The sequence below is a fragment of the Siphateles boraxobius genome, unplaced genomic scaffold (genome assembly GCF_051911475.1).
Source record: "Siphateles boraxobius isolate OS27281-9 unplaced genomic scaffold, OSU_SipBor_1 72, whole genome shotgun sequence".
Classification (NCBI taxonomy): Eukaryota; Metazoa; Chordata; class Actinopteri; order Cypriniformes; family Leuciscidae; genus Siphateles; species Siphateles boraxobius.
Window position 1 is genome coordinate 728,775 of NW_027509200.1, and position 19,199 is coordinate 747,973.

General features: G+C 42.2%; 1 pseudogene; it reads left to right on the top strand.

The window, feature by feature from the left end:
- The first annotated feature begins 400 nt into the window (after positions 1-400).
- Positions 401-9,446, top strand: LOC143724326 (uncharacterized; annotated as a pseudogene).
- Positions 9,447-19,199: the final 9,753 nt, after the last annotated feature.

The window sequence follows — 19,199 nt, forward strand, 5'->3', positions numbered from 1 at the left end:
GCAAAAGCATTTATCACATTGTTTGTCAATGATACTCCATGTTCCAGTACTCCAAAAATAGCAATTTTAGCACAGGGCTTTACATCTATTGGTTAAAAGCATAACTTATTCATTTAAATATGAGCACCCAGTCTCTCAGCTTCTGGTAGGATCAAAGCATATGAATAATGTCAGCCTTATCACTTTTACATCGATCACACATATAATCAACATTGGGATCAAGTTTTGAAAGTTTTGATTTTGTGAAATAGGCAAGGCATTTGTGTAATCCAGTCAACTGTATAAGACAAGAGGTTTTACCCATTTACTCTAATCAGATCCCAGATTCCTGTGTCCTTTACCCACTCTCCTCTAGTTCTTTCCATTATAGCATTATTTAAGTACATGACAATATTACACAATGCTGAAATTTGACCTTAATGGACCACAGGTAGGGAGTAGGTATCCTTCAATTTTAGCGATTCCTGGAAAAATACATCAAGAATAAAAATTCTACCTTTTATTCTTGCCACATTTAGGCTATAACCAGTGAACTTAGTAGAGGTAAGTGTTTTGTATCTTTTTATCATTTGATTAAAAGTGCTGTTGTAGTTACTAGGAAACAGTGTTTGTTTACTGTGCTCACGAGCTGAAATCTCATTGGTGAAGTCTCGTTTGTTCGCGTTTAGGCGAGGTAAACATTTTCGCTTGTGAGGCGTGTCCAGCTGTATTCAATAACGACATTTCAGGTGAGTATGAAGCAAGTAGTATACCGTGCCAGTGGACGCGGCAGCCCTCGTGTGAAGCCCTCATCATGTGAAGACCGAAGAGTGTAAAGACCAGCGACTCTACCTGCGCGACTCCACCAAGCAAGGACACTGACAAGGCACTTGAGTATTCTTTTTTTGGTGTTTACTCTCTCTTCTACACAACTTTTCTTCTCATCTTTCTATTTGTGACCTCTCTTTCACTATGTGTTTTCATTCAGGTCTCAGCCAATTGGGCCTGACTGAGATCAGACCAGAGGACACTGTCACACCTGCTGCCTTCCACTCACTCACTTTCTCACACACCCCTCGTCTGACCAGAGGGGGTGGTGGTACTGGTCTGCTTATCTCCAACGATTGGAAATTTGATCCTTTACCACCTCTGTGTGACAACAGCTCATTTGAATCGCATTCCATTACCATCACTAGGCCTATTAAAATCCATTTTGTAGTCGTATATCGTCCCCCAGGTCAACTTGGCAGTTTCTTGGAGGAGCTTGATGTGCTACTCTCATCCTTCCCTGTGGATGGTTGTTACGGTTTGTGTGTCGTGTTTCCCTCTACTTATGATGACGTCATGACTCTGTGCTTCTTTTGTGTGTCTGAGATACTGATGGGTCTGCACCTGTGTATCATTATACACCTGCGCCTCGTTGGAGTCGTTGCTGATCCACTATAAGACGGACGCTGACGCGGAGTATGGCAGGAGAGAGGAGAACCAGCAAACAAGCATTTCTTTCGTGTTTCATTTCTTTTATTTACTTTACTTGGTTGATCGTCTTGTTAATGTTTGTTGCCTTAATATTGTTTGAAGTTTATTAGTTATATTTATTGGTGATACGTGTTTCTTGAGTTTTTGCGTGTTGGTAAGGAATAAATGTCAATGCAGCGCACTTGAGTTTCACGTGTCCTCCTTTATGTTGTGAAACCCTTACGTAGCCAACTTTTTTTCAAAAAGGGTTCGTAACATAAATTGGGGGCTCGTCGAGACTTCGGATTACTTTAATTTTGTTTGATGAGCAGATAAAGATAGTGGTGCTGGGCGATCTCCGGGTAGGTAGAGTAAACCAGGGGGGCCGTGCGTAGCGCCGGTTCTCACTACGGTTTACTATTTATTGTTTCCTTTATTATTTTAGTTTGTTGTGTTTGGAGGTACTCCGGGGGGGAGGCTTGCCTCTCAACTGGTACCCTCTGAAGACTAGAGAGGTTTTAGTTAGTCTTGGTTAGGTAGGCTTAGGTCCGGAGTCGTTCGTAGCCTACTGATTTATTATGTTTGTGTTTTTGCTCATCAATTTATTATGGCGTTATTTGATTTAAAGGAGTTTATAAGTCAACCTAGTGTTGCAGTGTTAGAAACATGTAGAAAGGACGATTTGTTCCTTATTGCTCGACATTTTGAAATACCTGTTTCGAAAACATTGCTTAAGAAAGACTTGAAAGCTTGTTTGTTAACTGGTTTAATTAATGTTGGGGTGTTGCCTTTGTTGGAGGATGTTCCTGAATCAGCAGAATCAGTTGCAGCTGTTATGGATGACGAGGAACAACCTCCGCTGCATTCTTCGACTTCATTGTGTCCTCTCGCTGGCAATCCAATTACGCCGGTTGCCGGTGGTGGGGCGAAGGTAGGACCACCTTTTTCTTTGCCTAAGTTTGAGCCTTTATCCCTCTCTACCGAAGAATCGCCTGTACATCAGGGAGGTGTGCGCTTGAAAGTACGTTTAGCTCGCTTACAGCTTGAGACGCAAGACAGAGCTCAAGCACGGAAGGATGAGTTGCACCATCAGCTTGAATTGCACCGTATCGATGCGGAGATGAAAGTTAAAATGCGCCAATTAGAGTTACAGTCTGTTCGAGATGATTCAAAAAGATTTAACAAATTTGCACGTGAAGATGGACCTAGTTCGGAGGTTGAAGCTGCTGTACTCGTGTCAAATATTCCTGTGATAGCTACAGTTAACTCTTTACCTGTGGTAACGGATTCTCTTGATCATTCGACTTCATTTAGTGTAGTGAAAAATATTGTAATTGTTCCACCTTTTCGGGAGAAAGAGGTTGAAGCTTATTTTCAGGCATTTGAAAGAATAGCATCTGCGTTGAAGTGGCCAACAGAGGTCTGGTCATTAATGTTACAATGTAAGTTAACAGGAAAAGCGCAAGAAATTTGTGCATCTCTTCCGTTGGAGGAAAGTGTTAAATATGAGACCGTAAAAAATGCGATTCTCCGTGCTTATGGATTAGTACCTGAACATTATCGGCAACGTTTTCGCTCAACGAAAAAATCCGCTTCTCAGACATATGTCGAATTTGCCCGTGAGAAGGGTGTACTTTTTGATCGATGGATAAAGGCGTGTAAAGTCGCGGATTATCAATCTTTGTGTGAACTTTTGCTCATTGAAGAGTTTAGAAATTGTGTTCCTGAGCGTACTGCTTTATATTTAAACGAACAAAAGGTTACTACTGTGCAGCAAGCAGCTGTTTTAGCAGACGAGTATGCACTTATTCATAAACCTGTGTTTTTAAAGCGTGCGAGTGAATCAGGTTACGCTCCGCAAAGAGAGAATGAAGTTAATTCTTCTGATTTTAAAGTCAGGCCTGGTCCATCTAGCCCGAAAATGCGTAAAGAGTGTGGCTATTGTCACAAGGTTGGACACATAATTGCTGAGTGTCGAATTTTAAAACGAAAGCATGAACGTCAGGATTTTCCCGCTCAACCTCGCGGTTCAGTTTTAGTGAAAACTGTGTCTCCACAGACCATGATTTCAGTAGCTCCTGATGAGTGTTTTCAGCCTTTCGTGTTTGACGGTTATGTATCACTGACTGGTCGTGTTGAGGACCAGAAGGCTGTGAAGATCTTACGTGATACGGGAGGATCTCAGTCTTTTATACTGTCTGACACTTTGCCTTTCTGTGCAGACTCCGAATGTGATACAAGCACTATCGTGCAGGGAATAGAAATGGGTTTCATCACTGTACCTATTCATCGCGTCTGGGTGACGTCTGAATTAGTTTCTGGATGTTTTAATGTAGCGGCTCGTTCTTCCCTACCTGTGAAAGGTATTAATTTTATCATGGGAAATGATCTTGCTGGAGGGAAAGTAATGCCAGTTGTACATGTTACTAATATTCCAGTTACTGATCAACAACCAGATGTACTCGCCCAACATTTTCCGAATGTTTTTGCTTCTAGTGCAGTTACGACGCGTGCTCAGACGAAAAATCTCGTTAAGGAGAATGAAGTGAGTCTAGGTGAGTCTATTTTTGCAGAGATGTTTGAGAAAAATGCCTTGACAGAGCAGATGGATGTTAATTTGTCCCAAGAATCTGTTTGTCCCGATCCTGACATATTTTTGCCTATTTCGTGCAAGGTTCTCACTGCGGCTCAGCAAAGTGATTGTACGTTAGAGAAATGTCGTTTAAGTGCTGACAGTAAAATGTCACCTTTGTACAACCATCAGTTCTATTGGAACAACACTGTGTTGATGCGCAGCTGGAATGCTCGGTTATCGAATGACGAAGATTCGGATGACTGGAACGTGGTCCATCAGATTGTGGTGCCCTTGAAGTTTCGACAGCATATTTTAAGCTTGGCACATGATCATCCTTGGTCTGGGCATCTCGGTATAAATAAAACTTACCATCGGGTGCTTCAGCATTTCTTTTGGCCTGGGTTAAAGGCTGATGTGTCTCGATATTGTAGGTCTTGTCATACCTGTCAAGTAGTAGGAAAGCCCAATCAGATCGTGCCACCTGCTCCACTTCACCCTATTCCGGCTGTAGGAGAACCGTTTGAACGTGTCTTGGTAGATTGCGTCGGGCCGTTGCCGCGAACTAAATCCGGTTCTCAGTATATTTTAACGATTATGTGTGCTGTCACACGATTTCCAGAAGCAATTCCATTACGGAATATAACTGCCAAAAGTGTCACCAAAGCTCTAATAAAGTTTTTCACCACATTCGGATTGCCGAGAACTGTTCAAACAGATCAAGGTACTAATTTTGTGTCTAAAATCTTCCGAAATGTGCTGAAAGGTTTGAGTGTGTCACATGTAACATCCAGTGCCTACCATCCTGAATCGCAGGGAGCACTGGAGAGGTGGCACCAGACGTTGAAATCTAGTCTGCGAAAATATTGCCTCGAGGCAGGGAATGAGTGGGATGAGGGGGTCCCTTTGGTTTTGTTTGCGTTACGTGAAGCGCGACAAGAGTCACTTGGGTTTAGTCCGTCGGAATTGGTCTTTGGACATAATGTACGGGGTCCTTTAAAAGTACTAAAAGATGAGTTTCTCTCTACTGGTACGACTGAGAAACGTAATGTGCTTGATTTCGTTACTCGTACCCGCGAACGATTGCGAAGTGCTTGTGCAGTCGCGAAAGAAGCTCTTTCTCTTTCGCAAAAGAAAATGAAGCGTTGTTTTGATAAACGCGCGGCTGTGCGTAATTTTACGCCTGGAGAAAAAGTATTAGTGTTGCTTCCTTTGCCCAGTTCTGCTTTAGCTGCGCGATTTGCAGGTCCGTATGTGATTAAGAGCAAGCTAAGTGACACTGATTATATAATTCATACACCAGAACGACGACGAAAGACACGTTTGTGTCATGTTAATATGCTGAAAAAATATGTAGCCCGAATTGGGAAGACTGATGAGGTGAATAGTTTGTCCCAGAGTGAGGCACAGCCGGTGTTAAATGTAGAACGAGTATCTCTGCTGTCCAGTACCATGGGTGCTGAGGATGTAGATGATGGGTTGAAAATGTCTATGGAGATGTTCAGCGGTGGTCATCTAAAGAATTCAGAGATTTTAAGAGTTTTACCATCTCGTTTGTCTTACTTATCTCGCGAAGAGCATCAGGATGTGATGGACTTAGTAGAAACTTATCCTAACTTGTTTAGTGATGTTCCGTCTGGTACCTCTGTCATCCAGCATGATATTGAGGTGGGTAATGCAGGTCCAATAAAACAGCATGCGTATCGTTGTCCAGTAGGTAAACGAGAAATCATGAAATGTGAAGTGAATTATCTGGTTCAAAATGGTTTTGCCAAAAAGAGTAATAGCCCGTGGAGTTCACCGTGCATTTTAGTCCCTAAAGCGGACGGTTCGTTCAGTTTTTGTACTGATTTCCGCAAGGTGAATTCTGTTACTGTGCCGGATGCATTTCCGTTGCCTCGAGTAGAGGATTGTATTGACAATCTTGGCACTGCTCGGTACATTACGAAATTAGATCTTTTAAAAGGCTACTGGCAGGTGCCATTAACTGAACGTGCTTCTGAGGTCTCCGCCTTTGTGACTCCCGACTCTTTCTTTCAATATACGCGTATGGCGTTCGGTCTTCGAAACGCGCCTGCTACCTTTCAAAGGTTAATGTCTGCAGTTTTAGGTGATGTTCCGAACTGTAACATTTATCTTGATGATGTCGTTATTTTTTCTTCCACGTGGACAGATCACATCTCTACTTTGCACAATGTTTTTAGCCGACTAGCCGATGCCTCGTTAACTTTAAATCTGACTAAGTGCGATTTTGCGAAAGCCTCCGTTACGTACTTGGGGAAACAGGTTGGAAACGGTCAAGTACGTCCGCTCGACGCAAAAGTGACCGCTATTCTTGCATACCCTGTGCCCACTACTAGGAGAGAGTTGCGACGATTTTTAGGCATGGCTGGCTATTACAGGTGTTTTTGTAAAAATTTCTCGACTGTTGTCGCTCCCTTAACGAAGATGTGTAGCTCTAAAATTGTTTTTAATTGGACTCATGAATGTCAAACTGCATTTTTGTTTGCAAAGTCTCTTCTTTGCAGTGCTCCGGTGTTGTCTGCTCCTGACCTGGCTCGTCCGTTTAAGCTTGAAGTAGACGCCAGCGCGACCGGAGTTGGAGCTGTCCTGCTTCAGAATGGTGGTGATGGAATATCCCATCCAGTATCTTATTTCTCAGCTAAATTTAATCGTCACCAGTTGAATTATTCAACTATCGAAAAAGAGACTCTAGCTATGTTGCTTGCTTTGCAGCACTTCGATGTGTATGTGGGATACAGCTCTACTCCCGTCATCCTCTACACGGACCATAATCCGTTGGTTTTTTTAAATAAAATGTACAATCATAACCAACGTTTGATGCGCTGGGCGCTTATAGCTCAATGTTATAATCTTGAGATCCACCACAAGAAAGGAACGGACAACGTCGTCGCAGATGCCCTTTCTCGGGGCTAGGTAAATGTATTTACTTTATGTGTGTTCTGTCATTTTTTTTTTTGTTGTTGTGATGTTCTTGTTTGCTTTTACTGTTCGTTTCGTCCAGAACCTGTCTAAGAAGACTGGTTCTTTCTTTAAGTGGGGGAGTGTTACGGTTCGTGTCTCGTGTTTCCCTCTACTTATGATGACGTCATGACTCTGTGCTTCTTTTGTGTGTCTGAGATACTGATGGGTCTGCACCTGTGTATCATTATACACCTGCGCCTCGTTGGAGTCGTTGCTGATCCACTATAAGACGGACGCTGACGCGGAGTATGGCAGGAGAGAGGAGAACCAGCAAACAAGCATTTCTTTCGTGTTTCATTTCTTTTATTTACTTTACTTGGTTGATCGTCTTGTTAATGTTTGTTGCCTTAATATTGTTTGAAGTTTATTAGTTATATTTATTGGTGATACGTGTTTCTTGAGTTTTTGCGTGTTGGTAAGGAATAAATGTCAATGCAGCGCACTTGAGTTTCACGTGTCCTCCTTTATGTTGTGAAACCCTTACGTAGCCAACTTTTTTCCAAAAGGGTTCGTAACAATGGTACTCCTCTCATTGTTCTTGGAGACTTCAACAGCCACCTAGAAAAGCCTCAAGCTGCTGATTTCCACACTTTGCTTGCCTCATTCGACCTCAAACGAGTATCTACTGTGGCTACTCACAAATCAGGTAACCAACTGGACCCTATCTACACGCGCTACTGCTCCACGGACAATACACATGTCACTCCACTGCACACCTCAGATCACTTCCTCCTCACTCTCAACCTCAACCTGCCTCAGAACACAACACACTCCTCCACAGGTCACCTTTCGACGGAACCTACACTCACTTTCACCCTCTCACCTGTCCTCTTTGGTCTCATCCACACTTCCTCCACCTGATCAGCTCTCAACACTAGATACTAACAGTGCAACTGATACTCTTTTCTCCACTTTAACATCCTGCTTGGACAACTTCTGTCCCCTTTCCTCCAGGCCAGCCCGCCCCATCGTTCTAAACTCAGGGGTGCAGAGAGGAAGTGGCACAAATCGAAAGATCCGACAGACCTGGGTCTTTATCAATCCCTCCTCTCTTCTTTCTCTGCTAATATCTCTACTGCTAAAATTACTTACTATCACAACAACATTATCAATTCTTCTGACTCTCGCATGCTTTTCAAAACCTTCTCCTCTCTTCCCAACCCTCCTCCTCCTCCTCCTCCTTCATCAACCCTAACAGCTGACGATTTTGCCACATTCTTCATAGAAAAAACAACCACCATCAGCGGCCAATTTACCAATCCACTCAACTGAGACTGCCCTGCTCTCAGTAATTGAAGCTCTGAAACTCAAGAACAGCTTCCAAATCCTCAGTTCTCATCCTGCTGGATCTGCTGCCTTTGACACAGTTAACCACCAGATCCTCCTGTCAATTTTAAAGACAAAGGTCATCTTGGGAACCGCACTCCAGTGGTTCAAGTCTTACCTCTCATGTAGGTCCTTTAGGGTGTCGTGGAGAGGTGTGGCATCTAAGAACCAGCATCTAGCTACTGGAGTGCCTCAGGGCTCAGTTCTTGTACCACTCTTCTCCATCTACGTGACATCACTTGGATCTGTGATTCAGAAACACGGCTTTTACTATCATTGCTACGCTGATGACACACAACTCTACCTCTCATTCCAGCCTGACGATCTGACGGGAGCTGCTCGTATCTCAGCCTGCCTGACAGACATTTCTAACTGGATGAAGGACCACCACCTTCAACTAAAGCTTGCAAAGACAGAGCTACTTGTGGTCCCGGCCAACTCAACACTTCATCACAACTTCTCCATTCAGCTAGGCTCGTCATCCAGAACTCCATCAAGGTCAGCTATGAACCTTGGGGTTGTAATTGATGATCAATTAAACTCCACAGACCACATTGCTAGAACTGCCCGGTCCTGCAGATTTGCCTTATACAACATTAGGAGGATCAGGCCCTTCCTATCAGAGCATGCTACACAACTCAAGCCCTTGTTCTAATCAGACTGGACTAAAGTAATGCTCTCCTGGTTGGTCTTCCAGCTTGCTCAGTCAAATCTCTGCAACTGATCCAGAATGCTGCAGCCAGAGTAGTCTTTAATGAGCTTTCACACGTCACTCCTCTCCTCATAAACCTGCACTGGTTGTCAGTTGCTTCTCGCATCAAATTCAAGTCACTGACGTTTGCCTACAGAACAACCACTGGCACTGCTCCCTCTTACCTAAACTCATTACTTCAGACTTACATGCCATCCAGAAACTTGCGCTCTGCAAGTGAACACCGTCTTGTGGTGCCATCTCAAAGAGGCACAAAATCTATTTCTCTGACCTTTTCTGGTCTGTTCCATGCTGGTGGAATGACCTGCCCAACTCAACAAAGCTGCTGAGTCTGTGGCCATTTTCAAGAAACGGCTGAAAATGCATATTTTTCGGTTTGAAAGAAAAAAAGAAGAGGGGGAAGAGGAGGTGTGAGACGGTTCGGTCAGACAGGACTGTATCCCCATCAGTAGAGAAACATCATACCCAATATAGAAATAAGAAATACAAAAACAAAAGTATCCGCCAGCAGCCCCTCGCGGACGACTGCTGGCTACACAAAAGAGAAACAAAACACAACATAAAATCAGACCTGTTCCTCCCTCGATCTTCAGCGACGTCGCTCCTCCCTGAGAGATGCGAGACCGGTGCATCTCACAGGTGTCGCTCATTAACACTCATCAGAATCAGAATCAGAATCAGAAAGTGTCATGAGGTTGGAGGAACGAACCCAAATGCAGACAATATGCAGACTAACAGGGATTTATTGAGGCACAAAACAGAAAACAAAAACCCACGAGGGGGAAAAACAGGACAGATGGGGCAGTACAACTAGACTAAGACAGGAAATAAACTAGGACTAGATACTGACTGTTAAAGACAAGATGAAGAAAACAAACAGCTACATAAACTCACAATTCTTAATACAATATTCAGACAAAGTACTCTCACAAAGAGTAACACGCACAGGTTGACAATGTACCGACACAGGACAGCAAACACAAGGGGATTAAAAAGGGAGACACTAATGACAAAGACAGGTGAAGCTGACTAGACAAGGACAGGTGAAACTGAATAGACAATAATGACAAGACGAGGATAACAAGGGGGCGGGGTAACGTAACGAGACAACACAAGCACATGGCCCAAGCAATTGGCCATGCGCTTGTACACAAAACACGGGTCTGTCATGATCCAGGCTCAAGACCAGAGGAAATCAAGGACAAGAAGGCCGGATCATGACAGAAAGAGCTTTATTGCCAAGTGTGCTTGCACACACAAGGAATTTTCCTTGGTACTGAGGCTTCCAGTGCACATATACAAATACAGATAAAACAAGTAATAGTAATACAAATAGTAATACAAATTCTACAAATAAAATTATAAAAAATATGGAAATACTATAAAAATATATGGTCACAGTTGGGTTATGTCAGAATAAACATTTACAGATAATGAACATATTTACAGTATTTTGTATAGTATGAATAAATATAAATATAAATATCACCTGAATTTTTAAGATATTGCACTAAACAGTGGGAGTATTGCACTTACAGGCATATGCCTTGGGAGATATGTTAACTGTTCAGAAGGGAAATGGCCTGTGGGAAGAAACTGTTCCTGTGCCGAGATGTTCTAGTGGCCAGTGATCTGAGTCTCCGTCTTGACGGTAACAGTTCAAACAGGAGGTGTCCAGGGTGAGTGGATTCTGTGATGATTTTACCTGCTCTCTTCCTCACTCTGGAAGAGTACAGGTCCTGGAGGTTTGGCAGGGGGGCACCAATGATCCTCTCCGCAGTCCGGACTGTCGTTGTAGTATCCTGATGTCTGATTTGGTAGCTGAACCAAACCAGACAGTGATGGAAGTGCATAAGGCCACCGGCCATCATGCCACCGGCCTCGTCCTGCTCGCCACAACTGACAAAAAACGACAAGTTTTAGTCCTGGAACAATATGATGATATATATAGAACATTGATATAAGTGATCACATGGATTTAGACCTATATTGTATTTATATAAAGCATTCACATGCAAATTTGCTTTATTTGCTAAATGTCAGGAAACACGAATCCTGGCTGCATGACAGTATCCATAGATCACTGGATGTTTGGTCATTTGTAAGAAACATTATATCGAGTCCAACCTTTAATTTAAAGTTAAAGAGGAGTTTTATTGGCAGAATAAATGGTTGGCTTCAATCAGAAGGGACTGCCATTTTCTCAGGTTTGGCCTATAAAGCTAATATTTGCTTTATTCCCGTTTTCTGCTTCTGCATATTATAGAGCCAATTGTATAAATTATGCAGCTATAGTTGTGTGGGTGTGTTGGTATCAAAGTGTCGGTTTGTATGTGCTTGTAATATTTGAGAGAGAAAAACTCTGTACTGTACTGCAAATAACTAATCCCACCCCTGTGCACCAGTGAGGCTTTCCTGGCATCTAATGGGGAAAGTTTGGTACTGCGCCCAAGCTCATCGTGCTCGTTTTTGAGATCAACTTTAATTTTATTCAACACAATCAACTTTAAATTTATGGCTTTGATTTTCTAGCAGTTTTAGAGTTCCACATGTTTCATATAATATATAGAGAGCCTTCCAGCATCACCAATGCCACTAAGGATGACACCATGGAAGTAGGGGCAGATGCATGCAGGATGAGCACAGTTACTCCCAGGCCATTTATAGCCCAGGCATTGTGGGACCACGCTCCAATACAGCCTGCCAAGCTACAGTCGGGGGCACTGACAAACTAGTGTTCACGACTTAGAGCTGAGGTACAGTACATCATCTGAATTTAAAGGGATAGTTCACCCAAAAATGAAAACTAGTGTAGGAAATATAAGCTGACAATGCCACCTCCTTATTTAAGATAAGAGGAGTCCTCCACCTGTCACAATACTTGATTCTAGACAGCAAATGCAGTTTGTAAGAAAGAAAAAAAATTATTGTACAGACCATCAAATGTTAAAACATGTCAATAATAAAATCCACAGAAGTAGGAAAGCGCTCTCAAGACTGCAAGAGGGTCTGGCCTGCTCTTATGGAGCTCCTGCCACCTGTAAGAGACAGAAGAAAAGCCACAGCATACACCGCAAATAAGTAACCTTTAAATCACCATTACGGTGCCAACCTTCTAGTACACACTGCAGTGCCACCCCACCCAAATCCCTTACACTGAGGGGGTTTAGTGTCGATGCAGGCCTGGCCCTGTACAAAGACACGGAGCACTAACACCAGAAAAGAGGAGAGCAGTACCACAGAAACAAAAAGCAAATTACAAACACTATTTAATATAGTATTATTAATCATCAATATCAAATAAATTACAATATAAAACTTAAAGATACAAGAAACAGTGGCTGGTCTGCCCCTTTAACAATAAAGAAAACATGCACGTTAATACACATCAATACAGCCTGCAATAAAAAAGACAAAAAACAAACCATACTTTAGCGAAAGTACAACTGCAGCACAGTTATCAAATCTCAGCTCTCAATCCCCAAACATGATAGATAATGGAACTATAAAACAAGAGCACAGATATCAACCACATCAAATACATTTGTGTATTAATTGCGTCAAACTCATAAGCAATCGGCCTCAATAAAGTGTATACTGCCTTACCTTTTTTCGGCATTCCAACACAGCCGTCAGCCCATCGATGGTACCACAGCAATAGAGGTTTGTCTGCCCCGCTTCCCAGACAGAGTAAATACCTCTTAATAGATCAGCCTAAAAGAAGAAAGGATAAGGATAGAATTGCACAGTCATTCAACGCAAACAACCACACAGCAAATAACATACCTATATGAGGGGTACAGAGACTTGCAACTTCAAAAACATGCCAGAACTGCAGAAACCACCATCTGTTGTTGCAACAACCATTTATGCTGTCTTGATCATATAACTAGCCACTGCCACCTGCACCTGAAACTGATTGCTGACCAGTCTCCTCCCACATTACCCCATGATTTACTCTCCCTCAAGGCATCTGCTGTGTACTTTAATAACCAAACGGGCACGCGTTTAACTCTTTTATGTATAGAACTGGCGTAACACATACAGGTTCAACATGAGGGAATTACAGACTTCCCCCCCGCAATCCGACATGCGCAGGAGATGCACTTTTCTAACTACGGCAAGTCTTAAGGGACAATCTTCATGTACATATTAACAATACTAAATACACCACATTGCCTTCCCTTAAAGATTTAAGGTAATCTTTAATAGTGCTTAGCATTTCACTCTAACTCAAGCTTTACTCTTACACAGAATAGTGATTTCACTTTAGTTAACTAGTAACATGTCAACTCTTACAATTACTTTAACCCTGTTTTTTAACCCAACAAGTTAAAGTATCAATTTATACTTAGTCTCTGTAACGTAATGGTTTCTTAATCATACGCTCGGAGCGTCTCAAAGTCACTGTCTCTAGGTCAGGTAACTCTGGTTCATTTTTCACTAAAGGTAGTGATACAGGCGTCTCAATAACTTGCTCAGCAACGTCACTCTCTTGCTCAGTTAACAAAGTTACTCCTTCCTTCTCCAGATCTGAAACCACCCTAGGATATCTAGGTCGTAACTGGTCTCCATGACGTCTGTACACTAGATCAGTCAACTCTCCTTGCACTCGGTATGACACTGGACCTGTCTGTTGTGTAACTACTCCTGGGATCCATTTGGGTTTATCCCCTGCAGTATTGCGTAGATACACAGGATCATCCACATCAAACTGTCTCTCGGCAGCCCGACTGTCATGTTCCTCCTTCTGCTGATACTGCCTCCTCCTCACCCTCATGGCGATGTTTGGCTTTAGGAAGTCCAACCTCGAACGTACATGTCTCTTCAAATGCAAGTCCGCAGGCGACTCTCCAGTCACACTATTGGGAGTTATACGATATCTCATTAAGAAATGTGAGATCTTATCTTCCACACTCAAATCTTCCCCCTCCAATTTTTTCATTCCTGCTTTGAACGTAGCAACATACCTCTCAGCGAGGCCATTGGTAGCTGGATGCCTGGGTGCACCTGTAGTATGAAGAATACCATTTCTTTTCATGAACAGTTGAAACTCGTTTGACATGAAGGTCATTGCGTTGTCTGTAACAATCTGTTCTGGTAATCCGTATGTTGCAAAAAGTCTCTTAAGCCTTGAAATGGCTTCTAAGGATGTTATTTTTCCCATCTTGAAAACCTCTAACCATTTAGAGAACGCATCTACAACAATCATGAACATGTGACCCATGAACGGACCAGCAAAGTCAATGTGAATCCTTTTCCAAACCTCTCCTGGAAATTCCCATGGGTGCAAAGGAACCAGTCTTGGCATCCGCTGTTCCAACTGGCACGTGTCACACTGCTTACAAGTCCTTTCAACATCCACGTCCACATTCGGCCACCACACATACTTTCTAGCAATGCTTTTCATTTTCACAATGCCAGGATGTCCATTGTGGATCTCTTTAAGCACTGCTGTTCTCAATTTTGTAGGCACCACCACTCTTGTACCCCAAAGAACACAACCTTGCTCAACAGATAGTTCTTCTTTTTTCTTGAAGTATACTTTCATTCCTTCTGATACTTCTTTTGGCCATCCTTCCATGATGTATCTGTGCAACTTAGATAGTTCTGCATCTTTACGTGACATCCTGGAAATCTGTTTTGCACTCAGTGGTACATCCTCCAGATGTTCACAAATCAATGCATGCAGATATGCTGTCATTGTTTCTGTTCCTGCATCAGTAGTTTCTGGTAGTGGAACACGAGACAATCCATCAGCATTACCATGTTCTTCAGATTTGCGGTAGATTATGTGATAATCATAAGCAGACAATATGATAAGCCACCTTTGTATCCGCGCTGCAGCCATTGTTGGAAGTCCTTTATCCTCCCCAAACAATGTAAGCAAAGGCTTGTGATCCGTAGTCAAGTTGAACTTTCGCCCCCACAGATATTGGTGAAATTTCTTCACTCCGTACACTAAACTCAATGCCTCTTTTTCAATTTGAGAATAGTTCTTTTCTGCTTGCGAAAGTGTACGAGAAGCATAAGCTATCGGATGCTCTTTACCATCAGGCGTGGTGTGTTGAATGACAGCTCCGATTCCGTACGCTGAAGCATCACATGCTAAAGAAAGTGGTAAGCTCGGATCATAATGAATCAACACTTTATCACTCGTCAACATTTCTTTACACCTGTCAAAAGCGCTTTGCTCCGCTTTACTCCATCTCCACTTTGTCTGTTCTTTCAACAGCCTGTACAATGGGGCCAACACAGTACTTTGCTGTGGTAGGAAACGTCCATAATAGTTCACTAACCCCAGGAAAGCTCTTAGTTCTTTAACGCCTGTAGGTGTTGGAGCATCATGCACGGCCCTGACTTTGTCTTTCGAAGGATACACTCCTTTTCCATCCAACATGTGACCAAGGTACTCAATTTGTGTTTTTCCAAAGTCACACTTGGCTTTTTTTACTTTCAGGCCATTTTCTTGCAACCTCTGTAGAACTCTGTCCAGGTTCATCATATGCGCAGTTTCATTCTTACCCATCACCAGCAAATCATCCAAATAGACTACAACGTTGAGATCTTTCATCACGTTTTCCATGATCCTTGATCCATGAAAATACTGACAGCAGAATTGATACCAAAGCACAGCCGATTATACACAAACAATCCCTTGTGTGTATTCACAGTTGTATACTTCTTCGACTCGTCATCCAGAAGCACTTGTTGGTAAGCGGCTGCGAGGTCAATTTTAGAAAACACCTTACCTCCGCACAACGCTGCCAAAACTTCTTCAATACGCGGCAGTGGATATGTTTCAGTGTTTGTAGCCATGTTTACGGTTACTTTATAGTCGCCACACAAACGAAGTCCTCCGTCTTTCTTAGTTACTGGAACTACTGTAGCAGCCCACTCACTGTACTTGACAGGGCTAATAACGCCATCTTTTTCCAAGCGCTCAAGCTCTTTCTCTACTCTTTCTTTCATTGCGAAAGGCAGTACACGGGCTTTATGGAACTTTGGAACTGTGTCAGGTTTCACAGAAATCGATGCTTTAATACCCTTCAACGTTCCCAATTCGTCTTTGAAAACATCAGCGTATTTATTCAACACATCTTGAATTGACTTGGGTTTAGTTTCTGTGTGTGTAACATTTTCCATGACTTTCTTAATAGTTTTCCAATTCAGTTTAATTTGATCCAGCCATTCGCGTCCACACAATGAAGGACCTCCTCCCGTCACTACTATTAGCGGCCCATGCGAAAACGACTTCTCATACACATTTTCAGAAATTATGCTGACTCCAGCTCCTGTATCAATTTCCATCGGCACTTTTTTTCCATTTACATCAAAAATTGCCTTGTATGGTCTTTGACCAGCACCGTTTGCACTGAACACAGAAAACATTTGAATTTCATCTTCCACTTTATCAGCTTGTACATAGTTTGTCACTCTTTCTTCTTTTCGCTCACTTTTTCTCTGCCCCTTTTTCTCTGGTCGCTCACGTGTCCACACCCCAGTCCTGCATGCTCTCTGAATATGGCCAACTTTCCCACATTTATGACATTTTACACTTTTGTTGTAACAGGCACTCGCGCTATGATCTTTCCCTTTACATCTATAGCACCCAACTTGTTTTGAAGGTGAACGACGCTTTTCTTTTACCTTGTGAAGGGCGGTGACATCATCACCTTTTCTCAACTGCTGTGCATCTCGGTGTGCTGTCTCCATGTTAACTGCAAGCTCCACAGCTCTCGCAAAAGTTAGCCTATCTTCCGAGAATAATTTACGCTGACAAGCCTCAGAACTGACTCCACTGACAAATCCATCACGTAGAGCTTCATCCAGTTTATCCCCGAAATCACACTTAGCAGTGAGTTGTCTCAATTCAGCAGCATATTCAGTAACTGACTGACTACTCCTTTGAACACATTTACGGTACCTGAAACGTTCAGCGATGACCAACGGTTCATAGTAATCCTTCAAAATGGTCACAATCTGATTAAAAGTTTTGTCCTTCGGTTTTTCAGGCTGCACCAGGTTCCGTAGAAGGCCATATGTTGCCGCACCGACCGAGCTCAACAGTACCGGAACTTTCTTTCCATCGTCGACATCATGAGCCTCGAACAGCAACTCCATGCGCTCCACATAGGCAGACCACGCTTCATTTTCTGGTTAAAACTCGTCCGGTCTCTGGGAAAAGTGCACCATCTTCACAAACTAGTCCGATTTACCTCGTCGCCAATTTATGCTGTGTACTTTAATAACCAAACGGGCACGCGTTTAACTCTTTTATGTATAGAACTGGCGTAACACATACAGGTTCAACATGAGGGAATTACAGACTTCCCCCCCCCCGCAATCCGACATGCGCAGGAGATGCACTTTTCTAACTACGGCAAGTCTTAAGGGACAATCTTCATGTACATATTAACAATACTAAATACACCACACCATCCTAGTTTTATATGACATTCTTCTTTCAGACGAATACAATCAGAGTTATATAAAAAAATGTTCCAAGCTTTATAATGAGAGTGAATGAATGGAGATGGAAATTTGAAGCCCAAAAAGGTGCATATATTCAGTATAAAGTAATCCAAAAGGCTCCAGGGGGTTAATAAAGGCCTTCTGAAGTGAAGCCATGCGTTTGTGTAAGGAAAATATCCATATTTAAAACTTTATAAACTATAATCACTAGCTTCCGGCAGACGGCCTACAGATTGATTTATGGTGGAAGACTAAGCCCTGGTGCACAACGTAATGACGGAAGCGCAGAGGAAAGAGCAAAACAAAACACCAGTCACGAATTAGCCATTTTGAAGAGAAATGTCAGAGGATTTCTTTATAATAGAAGAGGAGCTTCAGTTTGTTACACAGCCCTGTTTGTTTAAACCACGAGAGGCATCTAAGCTTACGGTACTCCTACAACATGTAGCTGGTTTAAAAAAAATGTAAAATGTAATGAAGATTGTTAGTAAACTTCATCAAAACTTACTTATAATTTTTTTGTGTGTGTGTTCATATTTGTGTGCTGAGTTGTAATCTGGTTCAATGTATATAATTCTAATGGGAACCATTCATGCAGAATATTGTTTCATATGAGGCACATATTGGTGACGCAAACGATACCTCGTGCGATGTGCGAACAGCGCCATCTTTAGAAGCACATTTGCCACTGACGGAGTCGGGTGTGTTCTCTCTCGCTCATCTGAGGAGCGTATTGTTTTCTCCGTGCTGTATGAGCAGACTGAAGGGGAGAGACGTGTATCCAAAATATTAATTCTGCTCTGTATTTCTGCAGGTATGTTCAATTGTTTGTGTTATATGTTGAGAAATGTTTGAAATGTGTTTGACATCAGGTTCAAATGTGTTTGATACATACAAAAAAAAAGAGTGAGGTCTGTATGCAAAAGTGATGTGATAGTTTATGTGTGTAATTAACCTGTAATTATTGACATTTTTCCCCATCTAATGTATTTACTGATGCAAGTAAGTAGTGAAGAAATTATATTTTCTTTTGTATATCATTTTGTATGCCATTTAAGGGTGACCTGGTTTTGTGGCTTACTATATTTTGTGATTTTAATTTATTTTATTATTTGCCCTATGTTTTGTAACTATTAATTGATTAAATTAAGATCTTCAGAAGCACATTTGCCGCTGACGGGGTCGGGTGTGCTCTCTCTCGCTCATCTGACGAGCGTGCTGACTGAAGGGGAGAGACGTGTATCCAAAATATTAATTGTGCTCTGTATTTCTGCAGAATAAAGATCCTGAGACCTCTTCCAACAGCGTTGCCTTCACTGAATAGAAAACAAACACAACCAGAGTAAATCTGTTACACATACATGGGTCATGAGTTACTCTTGTGGCGCAAGTCATTTGGCTGAAGCTAGTTATTTTAGATTATAAAGTTATAAATACTTATAAATACCCATGGCTTTGCTTCAGAAGGCCTTTATTTACCCCCCGGAGCCGTGTGGAGTATACTTTATCATGGATTGTCTCCAGCCATTCACTGCCATTATAAAGCTTGGATCATTTTTTAATATATAACACCTGAAAGAAGAATTTCATATACACCTGATGGTTTGAGGGTGAGTAAATCATTTTTTCATTTTTGGCTGAACTAACCCTTTAAATGAAGATGCCTTTAAAGGAAATGATGACATGGTACAG